This window comes from Oncorhynchus mykiss, chromosome 6 (genome assembly GCF_057628025.1).
Source record: "Oncorhynchus mykiss isolate SJ-2025 chromosome 6, ASM5762802v1, whole genome shotgun sequence".
Classification (NCBI taxonomy): Eukaryota; Metazoa; Chordata; class Actinopteri; order Salmoniformes; family Salmonidae; genus Oncorhynchus; species Oncorhynchus mykiss.
The window spans coordinates 220,561-236,998 of NC_143027.1; the positions used below are offsets into that span (position 1 = coordinate 220,561).

Here is a 16,438-nt window from a genome sequence, read left to right on the forward strand (position 1 = left end):
CACTACACTGTCAGCCAATAACTGCTCCCTCAACTCGGTCAGTCAATCACTGCTCACTCCACTCAGTCTGCCAATCACTGCTCACTTACCTCAATGAGAAAGATTGGCTGAGCCAATCTGTGAGATAGCCTGGTAGGGGGACGAATGTGTTTGGACAGTCTAGAGTGAGGGTTAGTGTTGGTCTATAGACTAGAGAGAGTTATGGTTAGTCTACAGACTAGAGAGGTTTAGGATTAGTCTACATATTAGAGAGGGTTGTGGAGAGATAGAGAGAGGGGGGAGAGATAAGGAGTGAAATTGACACAGGGCTTGGAGGACAGGGAAAGTGAATGTATATGTTAGACCTTTGCTATGTGTTGGTTAATGTGGGACCTTTGCTATGTGTTGGTTAATGTGGGACCTTTGCCATGTGTTGATTAATGTGGGACCTTTGCTATGTGTTGATTAATGTGGAGACCTTTGCTATGTGTTGATTAATGTCGGACCTTTGCTATGTGTTGATTAATGTGGGACCTTTGCCATGTGTTGATTAATGTGGGACCTTTGCTATGTGTTGATTAATGTGGGACCTTTGCTATGTGTTGGTTAACATGGGACCCTTTGCTATGTGTTGGTTAATGTGGAGACCTTTGATATGTGTTGGTTACTGTGGAGACCTTTGCCATGTGTTGGTTGCTGTTTTGCTCTGCGTGGAGTCTGGCCATCTGCAAATGGAAAAGGCTTTTACTCAGCTGTTTAGATATTCAAGAAAACACTGTCTGTGTTGCTGATAACAGCCAGGGTTGAGATCAATACTGTGACACTCAACACTGATGCACAAGGAATCTGATACGGCTGTAGAGTTTGATACAGCTGTCGAGTTTGATACAGCTGTAGAGTTTGATACAGCTGTAGAGTTTGATACAACTGTAGAGTTTGATACAGCTGTAGAGGTTGATACAGGTGTAGAGTTTGATACAGCTGTAGAGGTTGATACAGGTGTAGAGTTTGATACAGCTGTCGAGTTTGATACAGCTGTCGAGTTTGATACAGCTGTAGAGTTTGATACAGCTGTAGAGTTTGATACAGCTGTAGAGTTTGATACAGCTGTAGAGGTTGATACAGGTGTAGAGTTTGATACAGTTGTAGAGTTTGATGCAGGTGTAGAGTCTAATACAGCTGTAGAGATTAATACAGGTGTGGAGTTTAAACAAGCTGTAGAGTTTAACACAGCTGTAGAGTTTGATACAGGTGTAGAGTTTAACACAGCTGTAGAGTTTGATACAGGTGTAGAGTTTGATACAGTTGTAGAGTTTGATACAGTTGTAGAGTTTGATACAGGTGTAGAGTTGCATACAGGTGTAGAGTTGCATACAGGTGTAGAGTTGCATACAGGTGTAGAGTTGCATACAGGTGTAGAGTTTAACACAGCTGTAGAGTTTGATACAGGTGTAGAGTTGCATACAGGTGTAGAGTTGCATACATGTGTAGAGTTACATACAGGTGTAGAGTTGCATACAGGTGTAGAGTTTAACACAGCTGTAGAGTTTGATACAGGTGGAGAGTTTGATACAGGTGTAGAGTTTTATACGGTTGTAGAGTTTAACACAGCTGTAGAGTTTGATACAGGTGGAGAGTTTGATACAGCTGTAGAGTTTAATACAGGTGTAGAGTTTGATACAGGTGTAGAGTTTGATATGGGTGTAGAGTTTGATACAGCTGTAGAGTTGAATACAGGTGTAGAGTTTGATACAGCTGTAGAGTTTAACACAGCTGTAGAGTTTGATATGGGTGTAGAGTTTGATACAGGTGTAGAGTTTGATACAGGTGTAGAGTTGCATACAGGTGTAGAGTTGCATACATGTGTAGAGTTACATACAGGTGTAGAGTTGCATACATGTGTAGAGTTACATACAGGTGTAGAGTTGCATACATGTGTAGAGTTACATACGGGTGTAGAGTTTAACACAGCTGTAGAGTTTGATACAGGTGTAGAGTTTGATACAGGTGTAGAGTTTAACACAGCTGTAGAGTTTGATACAGGTGTAGAGTTTAATACAGGTGTAGAGTTTGATACAGGTGTAGAGATTTATACGGGTGTAGAGTTTGATACAGGTGTAGAGTTTAATACAGTTGTAGAGTTTGATACAGCTGTAGAGTTTGACACAGGTGTAGAGTTTGATACAGGTGTAGAGTTTGATACAGGTGTAGAGTTTGATACAGGTGTAGAGTTTGATACAGGTGTAGAGTTTGATACAGGTGTAGAGTTTGATACAGGTGTAGAGTTTGATACAGGTGTAGAGTTGCATACAGGTGTAGAGTTGCATACATGTGTAGAGTTACATACAGGTGTAGAGTTGCATACATGTGTAGAGTTACATACGGGTGTAGAGTTTAACACAGCTGTAGAGTTTGATACAGGTGTAGAGTTTGATACAGGTGTAGAGTTTGATACAGGTGTAGAGTTTAACACAGCTGTAGAGTTTGATACAGGTGTAGAGTTTAATACAGGTGTAGAGTTTGATACAGGTGTAGAGATTTGTACGGGTGTAGAGTTTGATACAGGTGTAGAGTTTGATACAGGTGTAGAGTTTGATACAGGTGTAGAGATTTATACGGGTGTAGAGTTTGATACAGGTGTAGAGTTTAATACAGGTGTAGATTTTGATAAAGGTGTAGAGATTTGTACGGGTGTAGAGATTGATACAGGTGTAGATTTTGATACAGGTGTAGAGTTTGATACAGGTGTAGAGATTTATACGGGTGTAGAGTTTGATACAGGTGTAGAGTTTAATACAGGTGTAGATTTGTACGGGTGTAGAGTTTGGATTTGTTTGAGAAGCTATAATGGAATCTCCTCCATCATCACTTTGGTTGTTAATTAATAAGTGTACTATGAACTATATTATAAACCGGGTGGATCGAGCCCTGAAAGCTGATTGGCTGAAAGCTGTGGTTTATTAGACCGTCTACCACGTGTATGACAAAACATGTATTTTTAGTGGTATAGTTTTGTTGTTAAACCAGTTCGTAAAAACAATAAGGCACCTCGGGGGGTTGTGGTATATGGCCGTTGCATGTTGCGTCGGGCCTAAGAACATCCCTTAGCCATAGTATATTAGCCATATACCACACCTCCTCGGTCTTTAGTATATTAGCCATATACCACACCTCCTCGGTCTTTAGTATATTAGCCATATACCACACCTCCTCGGTCTTTATTGATTAAATATACTCTCAAAACAATACAATACTGGCTATGAACATATTTGGTTTGACATAGTCATAGTGGGGCAAGCTGTTCATGCCAAGCTATGTATGTGGGGTTAAAGGCCACATCTGACATCTGTCCCTAGCGCTGTGGAAAAAAACAAACAAATTCTCTGAAACATTTTGTTGTTGCATGGAGATGCCTGTCTTGGAAAGATTCTCAGCATCTCTTAACCTCTGTCTGAAAAAAACACCTCCCCATCTGTCCTGGAGGTTAGGGCCCATCTCCCCTGCCTAAAAACCAACAGAGGACAGACCAGCCTCCTGCTATGGTTAGGGCTGGGGTTATGGTTAGGGTAAGCAGAGACCAGGGTCTGATCCCAGCTGCTTTGTGAACCACAGACATGCAATATCCTGTGTCTTCAATCTTGATTCACAGTAGGCTATTTAGTTGTACCCAAATATAACCTAGTAAAACACAACACTTTGATGCAGATATGATTTGCATTTAATTAATAAAACTTAAGCAGTAAATAGTGTTGTGATCTCATTTGATAGTTGTTCCTTTAATATATTGTAGGCCAGTGATGTCATTGTTAATCTGCCTCAAATATATTATTCTGATTTAACCTTTATTTAACTGGGTAAGTCAGTTAACAACCAATTCTAGTTAATTCAGTTACTGGCCCAATGCTCTAACCACTAGGCTACCTGCCGCCCCTTTATATAAACCAATATAAACCCCAATATAAACACTAATGTTTCATTAATTAGAGCTGTCCTTGTATTTACATGCCAATCATGGTGTTTAGTATTAACATGTAAATTATGTTAATTTATATTTAAATGCCATGCCAATCATGTTGATAATTTACGTGCCAATCATGTTGATAATACTAAAATGGCCATCGTGTTGATTAATAATTACATGCCAGTCATGTTCATTAATATTAAAATGGCAATCATGTTGATAATGCTAACAGGTCAATAATGTTGATTCATATCTACATGCCAATCATTTAGATTAATATTTACATGCCAATCATTTTGATTAATATTTAAAAATATATATTTTTTATTTATTTCACCTTTATTTAACCAGGTAGGCCAGTTGAGAAAAAGTTCTCATTTACAACTGCGACATGGCCAAGATAAAGCATAGCAGTGTGACAAAAAACAACACAGAGTTACACATGGGGTAAACAAAACATAAAGTCAATAATAGTTGAAGAAAGTCTATATACAGTGTATGCAAATGAGGTAAGGTAAGGGAGGTAAGGCAATAAATAGACTATGGTGGCGAAGTAATCAAATCAAATGTATTTATATAGCCCTTCGTACAACCTATGAGTTACACATGGGATAAACAAAAGTACAGTCAATAACACAATAGAAAAGTCTATATACAGTGTGTGCAAATGGAGTAAGGAGGTAAGGCAATACATAGGCCATAGTAGCGAAGTAATTACAATTTAGCAATTAACACTGGAGTGATTGATGTGCAGATGATGATGATGTGCAAGTAGAAATACTGGTGTGCAAAAGAGCAGAAAAGTAAATAAAAACAATATGGGGATGAGCTAGGTTGTTGGGTGGGCTATTTACAGATGGGCTACGTACAGCTGCAGCGATGGGTTATCTGCTCAGATAGCTGATGCTTAAAGTTAGTGAGGGAGATATGTCTCCAACTTCAGCGATTTTTGCAATTTGTTCCAGTCATTGGCAGCAGAGAACTGGAAGGAAAGGCGGCCAAACGAGGTGTTTTCTTTGGGGATGACCAGTGAGATAAACCTGCTGGAGCGCGTGCTACGGGTGGGTGTTGTTATGGTGAACAGTGAGCTGAGATAAGGCAGAGCTTTACCTAGCAAAGACTTATAGATGACCTGGAGCCAGTGGGTCTTGCAACGAATATGTAACGAGGGCTAGCCGGCTAGAGCATACAGGTCGCAGTGATGGGTGGTATATGGGGCTTTGGTGACAAAATGGATGGCACTGTGATAGACTGCATCCAATTAGTTGAGTAGAGTGTTGGAGGCTATTTTGTAAATGACATCACCGAAGTCGATGATTGGTAGGATTGCCGATTCTTAATTTAATTTTGAATTGGAGGTGCTTAATATGAGTCTGGAAGGAGAGTTTACAGTCTAACCAGACACCTAGGTATTTATAGTTGTCCACATATTCTAAGTCAGAACCGTCCAGAGTAGTGATGCTAGTCGGGTGGGCAGGTGCAGGCTGCGATCGGTTGAAGAGCATGCATTTAGTTTTACTGGCGTTTAAGTGCAGTTGGAGGCCATGGAAGGAGAGTTGTATGGCATTGAAGCTCGTTTGGAGGTTTGTTAACTTCTTATGATATAGGAGACGGTTGCATCCCACAAACCCTAGAGAGGTTAATAACGTCTTATGGTATAGGAGACTGTTGCATCCCACATACCCTAGAGAGGTTAACTTCTTATGGTATAGGAGACGGTTGCATCCCACATACCCTAGAGAGGTTAACTTCTTATGGGATAAGAGACGGTTGCATCCCACATACCCTAGAGAGGTGAACTTCTTATGGTATAGGGGACGGTTGCATCCCACATACCCTAGAGAGGTTAACTTCTTATGGTATAGGGGACGGTTGCATCCCACATACCCTAGAGAGGTTAACTTCTTATGGTATAGGGGACGGTTGCATCCCACATACCCTAGAGAGGTTAACTTCTTATGGGATAGGGGACGGTTGCATCCCACATACCCTAGAGAGGTTAACTTCTTATGGTATAGGGGACGGTTGCATCCCACATACCCTAGAGAGGTTAACTTCTTATGGTATAGGGGACGGTTGCATCCCACATACCCTAGAGAGGTTAACTTCTTATGGTATAGGGGACGGTTGCATCCCACATACCCTAGAGAGGTTAACTTCTTATGGTATAGGGGACGGTTGCATCCCACATACCCTAGAGAGGTTAACTTCTTATGGTATAGGGGACGGTTGCATCCCACATACCCTAGAGAGGTTAACTTCTTATGGTATAGGGGACGGTTGCATCCCACATACCCTAGAGAGGTTAACTTCTTATGGTATAGGGGACGGTTGCATCCCACATACCCTAGAGAGGTTAACTTCTTATGGGATAGGGGACGGTTGCATCCCACATACCCTAGAGAGGTTAACTTCTTATGGTATAGGGGACGGTTGCATCCCACATACCCTAGAGAGGTGAACTTCTTATGGTATAGGGGACGGTTGCATCCCACATACCCTAGAGAGGTTAACTTCTTATGGTATAGGGGACGGTTGCATCCCACATACCCTAGAGAGGTTAACTTCTTATGGTATAGGGGACGGTTGCATCCCACATACCCTAGAGAGGTTAACTTCTTATGGTATAGGGGACGGTTGCATCCCACATACTCTAGAGAGGTGAACTTCTTATGGTATAGGGGACGGTTGCATCCCACATACCCTAGAGAGGTTAACTTCTTATGGTATAGGGGACGGTTGCATCCCACATACCCTAGAGAGGTTAACTTCTTATGGTATAGGGGACGGTTGCATCCCACATACCCTAGAGAGGTTAACTTCTTATGGTATAGGGGACGGTTGCGTCCCACATACCCTAGAGAGGTTAACTTCTTATGGTATAGGGGACGGTTGCATCCCACATACCCTAGAGAGGTTAACTTCTTATGGTATAGGGGACGGTTGCATCCCACATACCCTAGAGAGGTTAACTTCTTATGGTATAGGGGACGGTTGCATCCCACATACCCTAGAGAGGTGAACTTCTTATGGTATAGGGGACGGTTGCATCCCACATACCCTAGAGAGGTGAACTTCTTATGGTATAGGGGACGGTTGCATCCCACATACCCTAGAGAGGTTAACTTCTTATGGTATAGGGGACGGTTGCGTCCCACTTGGGCAAAAAACAGGGAAAATGCAGCGCGTCAAATAAAAAAAATATATATAAAAATCTAACTTTCATTAAATTACACATGTGAGATACTCAATTAAAGCTACATTCGTTGTGAATCTAGCCAACATGTCAGATTTTAAAAAGGCTTTTCGGCGAAAGCATAGGAAGCTATTACCTGATGATAGCCCAATAGTAAACAAAGAGGGTAGCATATTTCAACCGTGCAGGCGATGCACAAAACGCAGAAATAAAATATAAAACATGCATTACCTTTGACAAGCTTCTTTTGTTGGCACTCCAATATGTCCCATAAACATCACAATTGGTCCTTTTGTTCGATTAATTCCTTCCATATATATCCAAATGTCAATTTATTTGACATGTTTGATCCAGAAAAAAACTGTCCAAAAAACGCAACTTCACTACAAAATATTTCAAAAGTTGCCTATAAACTTTGCCAAAATATTTCAAACTAGTTTTGTAATACAACTAGGTATTTTTAAACGTTAATAATTGATCAAATTGTAGACCGGTCTATCTGTGTTCAATACACGTCTTGAGCAACTCTCAACAGTGTTACCCAGTTCCTAGATGGCCTACTTCTTCATTGCACAAATGAATAACCTCAACCAAATTCCAAAGACTGGTGACATCCAGTGGAGGTGGTAGGAACTGAAAACAAGTGCCTAAGAAATATAATTAGCCAATGAGAACTCAGTGAAGAGACGGAGACCAAAAAAAAAAATTCTGAACGGTTAGTCCTCTGGGTTTTGCATGCTACACAAGTTATGTTATGCTCACAGACATGATTAAAACAGTTTAAGAAACTTCAGAGTGTTTTCTATCCAAATCTACTAATATTATGCATATCTTAAATTCCTGGCATGAGTAGCAGGAAGTTGAAATTGGGCACGCTACTTATCGAAAAGTGAAAATGCTGTCCCCCATACCTTAAGAAGTTAACACAGTGTCCAAAGAAGAGCCAGATGTATACAGAATGGTGTGGTCTGCGTTGAGGTGGATCAAGGAATCACCCTCAGCAAGAGCAACATCATTGATGTATACAGAGAAAACAGTTGGCCCAAGAATTGAGCCCTGTGGTACCCCCATAGAGACTGCCAGAGATCCGGACTGTTGAGTGTGCCGATAAGAATGTGGTGATTGACAGAGTTGAAAGCCTTGGTCAGGTCGATGAAGACAGCTGCACAGTACTCTGTCTTTTATCGATGGCAGTTATTATATCGTTTAGTACCTTGAATACCTTGAGTGTGGCTGAGGTGCACCCGTGACCAGCTCGTAAACCGGGTTGCACAGCGGAGAAGGTATGGAGGGATTTGAAATGGTCAGTGATCTGTTTGTTAACTTGGCTTTTGAAGACTTTAGAAAGGCAGGGCAGGATGGATATAGGTCTGTAACAGTTTGGAATGTCTCCCCCTTTGAAGAGGGGGATGAATGCGGCAGCTTTCCAATCATTAGGAATCTCTGAAGATACGAAAGAGAGGTTTAACAGACTATTAGTAGGGTTTAGCAAAATGGCGGCGGATAATTTTAGAAAGAGAGGGTGCAGATTGTCTAGCCCAGCTTATTTGTACGGGTCCAGGTTTTGCAGCTCTTTCAGAACATCTACTATCTGGATTTGGGTGAAGGAGAAGCTTGGGAGGCTTGGGTAAGTAGCTGTGGGGGGGGGGGGGGGGGTGGAGCTGTTGGCCACGGTTGGGGTAGCCAGGAGGAAAGCATGGCCAGCCGTGGAGAAATGCTCATTGAAATTCTCGATTATTGTGGATTTACCGGTGGTGACAGTGTTTCCTAGCCTCAGTGCAGTGGGCAGCTGGGAGGAGGTGCTCTTATTTTCCATGGATTTTACAGTGTGTTTGTGGTTAGACCTACCGGAGGCAAATTTCTGTTTGAAAAAGCTAGCCTTTGCTTTCCTAACTGACTGTGTATTGGTTCCTGACTTCCCTGAAAAGTGACATATCGGGGGGACTATTCAATGCTAGTGTAGTACGCCACAGAATGTTTTTGTGCTGGTCGAGGGCAGTCAGGTCTGGAGTGAACCAAGGGCTATATCTCTTCTTAGTTCTACTTTTTTTGAAAGGGGCATGCTTATTTAAGATGGTGAGGAATGTACCTTTAAAGAACAACCAGGCATCCTCAACTGACGGGATGAGGTCAATATCCTTCCAGGATTCTCTGGCCAGGTCGATTAGAAAGGCCTGCTCGCAGAAGTGTTTTAGGGAGCGTTTGACAGTGATGAGGGGTGGTCGTTTGACCGCGGACCCATAACGGATGCAGGCAATGAGGCAGTGATCGTTGAGATCTTGGTTGAAGACAGCAGAGGTGTATTTGGAGGGCAAGTTGGTCAGGATAATATCTATGAGGGTGCCCATGTTTATGGATTTAGGGTTGTACCTGGTGGGTTCCTTGATGATTTGTGTGAGATCGAAGGCATCTAGCTTAGATTGTAGGACGGCCTGGGTGTTAAGCATATCCCAGTTTAGGTCATCTATCAGAACTAACTCTGAAGATAAATGGGAGGCAATCAATTCACATATGGTGTCCAGGGCACAGCTGGGAGCTGAGGGGGGTCTATAACAGGCGGCAACAGTGAGAGACTTATTTCTGGAGAGATTCATTTTTTAAATTAGAAGCTCGAACTGTTTGGGCATAGACCTTGAAAGTATGACAGAACTTTGCAGGCTATCTCTTGCAACTCCTCCCCCTTTAAGTTCTATCTTGACGGGAAATGTTGTAGTTGGCGATGGAAATCTCTGAATTTTTGGTGGCCTTCCTAAGCCAGGATTCAGACACGGCAAGGACATCAGGGTTGGTGGAGTGTTCTAAAGCAGTGAGTAAAACAAACTTAGGGTGTAGGCTTCTGATGTTAATAACATTCAAATACTAAGGCTTTTACGGTTACAGAAGTCAACAAATGAGAGCGCCTGGGGCCACACAGGGCCTGGGTTAACCTCTACATCACCCGAGGAACAGAGGAGGAGTAGGATGAGGGTTTGGCTAAAGGCTATCAAAACTGGTCATCTGGTGCGTTGGGGACAGAGAATAAACGGAGCAGATTTCTGGGTCTGGTAGAATAGATTCAAGGCATAATGTGCAGACAGGGGTATGGTAGGGTGCGGGTACAGTGGAGGTAAACCTAGGCATTTAGTGACGATAAGAGAGGTTGCATCTCTGGAGGCACTAGTTATGCTAGGTGAGGTCACACCATGTGTGGTAGGTGGGACAAAAGAGGTGTCTGAGGAATGTTGAGGCTAGGGGCTCTGCAGTAAAATAAAACAATGATAACTACCCTAAACAACAGTATACAAGGCATATTGACATTCGAGAGAGACATAAAGCAATCACAGGTGTTGATTGGGAGAGCTAGCTAAGACAACAGGTAAGACAGCATCAGCTAATCAGCTAAGACAACAACAACAGGTAAAATGGAGATGAATGGGCAGAGAGGGTCAGTTAACTACACACAGGGCCTGAGTTCGAGGCTGGGGCCGACAGATAAACAAAACAATCAAAATGGAGTGTTGTGATTAATGAACATCAGCAATGTATCCAGGTGATAATTTACATGCCAATCATTTAGATTAATATTTACATGCCAATCATGTTGATGTCACGGATTCCCCCAGTACTGCTGCTCATTCCGTGCACCAGTACCAGAGGTCTACGTCACCGACCTCTAGGCGTCACTGAACTTTCTCATTACACACACCTGGTTCCCATTCCCCCTGAATAGTAATTGTATGTATGTGCCCTCTGTTCACCATTATCTTGACTGTTATTTTTTCTTTATTACGAGTCTCGTCCCGTATATTGTGTACTCTTTATTACGGGTCTCGTCCCGTATATTGTGTACTCTTTATTACAGGTCTTGTTCTGTGTATTGTGTACTCTTTTTTACGGGTCTCGTACCGTGTATTGTGTACTCTTTATTATGGGTCTCGTCCCGTGTATTGTGTGCTCTTTATTACAGGTCTCGTCCCGTGTATTGTGTGCTCTTTATTACAGGTCTCGTCCCGTGTATTGTGTACTCTTTATTATAGGTCTTGTTCTGTGTATTTATTAGAGGTTTAACCTCACTCTTTTGTTTAAGTTATATCCCTGTGTGTTTTTGTATACGTTTTGGGCTTCGTCCCCGTGCCCTGAACAGGCAGTTAACCCACTGTTCCTAGGCCGTCATTGAAAATAAGAATTTGTTCTTAACTGATCGTGCCTAGTTAAATAAAGGTAAAATAAAAAATAAAAATACATTTCATGGCATGTTGTATCTTTGCGTCGAGTATTAAAACCCCCTATTACGTATTCCTGCGCCTGTCTCCAATCATTTATACAATGTGACAGTTGATTTAATATTTACATGCCATTCATGTTGATTTAATATTTATATGTCAATCATGTTGATTTAATATTTATATGTCAATCATGTTGATTTAATATTTACATGCCATTCATGTTGATTTAATATTTACATGTCAATCATGTTGATTTAATATTTACATGCCGATACATTGTGATTAACAGGCCTATTAACTTATGTTAATCAATTTGCTAGTTTGCATATTTGGCATCTACAAAGGTTTCTGTTTGTGACATGCTCACACTGATGAAGGGATGTAGGCATCTCTAGCCTCAGAAGCGCTAGCTCCAGTCTCAACCCTAATCCTAGACATACAGTGCATTTGGAAAGTATTCAGACCCATTGACTTGCATTTATACGGAGACTTGATTACACACAGGTGGATTGTATTTATCATCATTAGTCATTTAGGTCAACATTGGATCCTTCAGAGATCCTCACTGAACTTCTGGAGAGAGTTTGCTGCACTGAAAGTAAAGGGGCTGAATAATTTTGCACGCCCAATTTTTCAGTTTTTGATTTGTTAAAAAAGTTTGAAATATCCAATAAATGTCGTTCCACTTCATGATTGTGTCCCACTTGTTGTTGATTCTTCACAAAAAAATACAGTTTTATATCTTTATGTTTGAAGCCTGAAATGTGGCAAAAGGTCGCAAAGTTCAAGGGGGCCGAATACTTCCGCAAGTCACTGTATATGAAAAAAGCCTCTGTAAAAGTCTGACTACAAGACCTAAGAACCTGTGAGTGGAATAATGTGAATGTACTTCCTTAGAAGACACAGAAAAATTAATTAGCGCACGGGGAACATGACATTTTGAGAAAATGGCCGATAAAGATAGATATACTGTGAATATGGTAGGACTGTCCAGATAGTATACAGTGAATATGGTAGGAAAGTCCAGATAGTATACAGTGAATATGGTAGGAAAGTCCAGATAGTATACTGTGAATATGGTAAGAAAGTCCAGATAGTATACTGTGGATATGATAAGAAAATCCAGATAGTATACAGTGAATATGGTAAGAAAGTCCAGATAGTATATAGTGAATATGGTAAGAAAGTCCAGATGGTGTACAGTGAATATGGTAAGAAAGTCCAGATAGTATACTGTAAATATGGTAGGAAAGTCCAGATGGTGTACAGTGAATATGGTAGGAAGTACAGGCCAAAAAAGAGTAGCTTTGTGAAGACAGCAGGAAGAGAGGGGAGGGGGGTATTTGTGTGGGTGCATGTAATGCGTGAAGTGGGAGTAGGACTAAATCAGGAGAGTGGCAGCTCAGCTCAGCTCTCTGGACAGCAGGCATTCTTCCCCCTTCTCCTTTCCCATGAGCCTCTACTGCAGGACAAAGTCTTCTTTGTGTGTCTGTGGCTCTTGGCTACACTGCACAGAGCTTTGAAATGCATTTGAACGATGGGATTTCCATTTCTATCTCTCCTTTTTGTGCTTCCTCTCCCCTTTTCCTCTCTCGCTCTGAGTTCAACCTTCCCTCCCTCCTGCTCACTTAGCAACTGGGGGACAGAGAGGCTAACATGGTACCACAGTCCTCAACATTGCCTGGTCCTGCTTGGTACCAGGAACTAAGGAACTATGTGTGTTATAAACAATCCTATATACTGTAGTAATAACGCTGACTGGTCCTCCATAGTAGTAACACTGACTGGTCCTCTATATAGAAGTAACACTGACTGGTCCTCCATAGTAGTAACACTGCCTGGTCCTCTATAGTAGTAACACTGACAGGTCCTCTATATAGTAGTAACACTGACTGGTCCTCTATATAGGGGGCGGCAGGGTAGCGGCAGGGGGGGCGGCAGGGTAGCCTAGTGGTTAGAGCATTGGACTAGTAACCGGAAGGTTGCAAGTTCAAACCCCCGAGCTGACAAGGTACAAATCTGTTGTTCTGCCCCTGAACAGGCAGTTAACCCACTGTTCCTAGGCCGTCATTGAAAATAAGAATTTGTTCTTAACTGACTTGCCTAGTTAAATAAAGGTAACATAAAAAAATAAATATAGTAATAACACTGACTGGTCCTCTATATAGTAGTAACACTGACTGGTCCTCTATATAGTAGTAACACTGACTGGTCCTCTATATAGTAGTAACACTGACTGGTCCTCTGTATAATAACACTGACTGGTCCTATATAGTAGTAACACTGACTGGTCCTCTATAGTAGTAACACTGACTGGTCCTCTATATAGTAATAACACTGACTGGTCCTCTATATAATAGTAACAATGACTGGTCCTCTATATCGTAGTAACACTGACTGGTCCTCTATATAATAGTAACACTGAATGGTCCTCTATATAGTAGTAACACTGACTGGTCCTCTATATAATAGTAACACTGACTGGTCCACTATATAATAGTAACACTGGCTGGTCCTCTATATAATAGTAACACTGACTGGTCCTCTATATAGTAGTAACACTGACTGGTCCTCTATATAATAGTAACACTGACTGGTCCTCTATATAATAGTAACACTGACTGGTCCTCTATATAGTAGTAACACTGACTGGTCCTCTATATCGTAGTAACACTGACTGGTCCTCTATATCGTAGTAACACTGACAGGTCCTCTACATAGGAGTAACACTAACTGGTCCTCTTTATAGTAGTAACACTGACTGGTCCTCCACAGTAGTAACACTGAATGGTCCTTTATAGTAGTAACATTTACTGGTCCTCTATAGTAGTAACACTGACTGGTCCTCTATATAGCAGTAACACTGAATGGTCCTCTATATAGTAGTAACACTGACTGGTCCTCTATATAGTAATAACATTGACTGGTCCTCTATATAGTAGTAACACTGACTGGTTCTCTATATAGTAGTAACACTGACTGGTCCTCTATATAGTAGTAACACTGACTGGTCCTCTATATAGTTGTAACACTGACTGGTCCTCTATATCGTAGTAACACTGACTGGTCCTCTATATAGTAGTAACACTGACTGGTCCTCTATATAGTAGTAACACTGACCTGTCCTTTAAATAATAGTAACACTGACTGGTCCTCTATATAGTAATAACACTGACTGGTCCTATATAGTAGTAACACTGACTGGTCCTCTATATAGTAGTAACACTGACTGGTCCTCTATATAATAGTAACACTGACTGGTCCTCTATATCGTAGTAACACTGACTGGTCCTCTTTATAGTAGTAACACTGACTGGTCCTCTATAGTAGTAACACTGACTGGTCCTCTATAGTAATAACACTGACTGGTCCTCTATATAATAGTAACACTGACTGGTCCTCTATATAGTAGTAACACTGACTGGTCCTCTATATAATAGTAACACTGACTGGTCCTCTATATAATAGTAACACTGACTGGTCCTCTATATAATAGTAACACTGACTGGTCCTCTATATAGTAGTAACACTGACTGGTCCTCTATATCGTAGTAACACTGACTGGTGCTCTATATCGTAGTAACACTGACAGGTCCTCTACATAGGAGTAACACTGACTGGTCCTCTATATAGTAGTAACACTGACTGGTCCTCTTTATAGTAGTAACACTGACTGGTCCTCTATATAGTAGTAACACTGACTGGTCCTCTATATAGTAGTAACACTGACTGGTCCTCTATATAGTAGTAACACTGACTGGTCCTCTGTATAATAACACTGACTGGTCCTATATAGTAGTAACACTGACTGGTCCTCTATAGTAGTAACACTGACTGGTCCTCTATATAGTAATAACACTGACTGGTCCTCTATAGTAGTAACACTGACTGGTCCTCTATAGTAGTAACACTGACTGGTCCTCTATATAATAGTAACAATGACTGGTCCTCTATATAATAGTAACAATGACTGGTCCTCTATATCGTAGTAACACTGACTGGTCCTCTATATAATAGTAACACTGAATGGTCCTCTATATAGTAGTAACACTGACTGGTCCTCTATATAATAGTAACACTGACTGGTCCACTATATAATAGTAACACTGGCTGGTCCTCTATATAATAGTAACACTGACTGGTCCTCTATATAGTAGTAACACTGACTGGTCCTCTATATAATAGTAACACTGACTGGTCCTCTATATAATAGTAACACTGACTGGTCCTCTATATAGTAGTAACACTGACTGGTCCTCTATATCGTAGTAACACTGACTGGTCCTCTATATCGTAGTAACACTGACAGGTCCTCTACATAGGAGTAACACTAACTGGTCCTCTTTATAGTAGTAACACTGACTGGTCCTCCACAGTAGTAACACTGAATGGTCCTTTATAGTAGTAACATTTACTGGTCCTCTATAGTAGTAACACTGACTGGTCCTCTATATAGCAGTAACACTGAATGGTCCTCTATATAGTAGTAACACTGACTGGTCCTCTATATAGTAGTAACACTGACTGGTCCTCTATATAGTAGTAACACTGACTGGTCCTCTATATAGTAGTAACACTGACTGGTCCTCTGTATAATAACACTGACTGGTCCTATATAGTAGTAACACTGACTGGTCCTCTATAGTAGTAACACTGACTGGTCCTCTATATAGTAATAACACTGACTGGTCCTCTATAGTAGTAACACTGACTGGTCCTCTATAGTAGTAACACTGACTGGTCCTCTATATAATAGTAACAATGACTGGTCCTCTATATAATAGTAACAATGACTGGTCCTCTATATCGTAGTAACACTGACTGGTCCTCTATATAATAGTAACACTGAATGGTCCTCTATATAGTAGTAACACTGACTGGTCCTCTATATAATAGTAACACTGACTGGTCCACTATATAATAGTAACACTGGCTGGTCCTCTATATAATAGTAACACTGACTGGTCCTCTATATAGTAGTAACACTGACTGGTCCTCTATATAATAGTAACACTGACTGGTCCTCTATATAATAGTAACACTGACTGGTCCTCTATATAGTAGTAACACTGACTGGTCCTCTATATCGTAGTAACA

The 16,438-nt window shown here is 41.2% G+C and overlaps 1 protein-coding gene across 8 annotated transcripts in view; it reads left to right on the plus strand.

Moving 5' to 3' along the window:
* The window catches only part of LOC110525129 (electrogenic sodium bicarbonate cotransporter 1), a 375,195-nt gene that overhangs the window by 120,522 nt on the left and 238,235 nt on the right, over positions 1–16,438 (plus strand). The window lies entirely within an intron of this gene.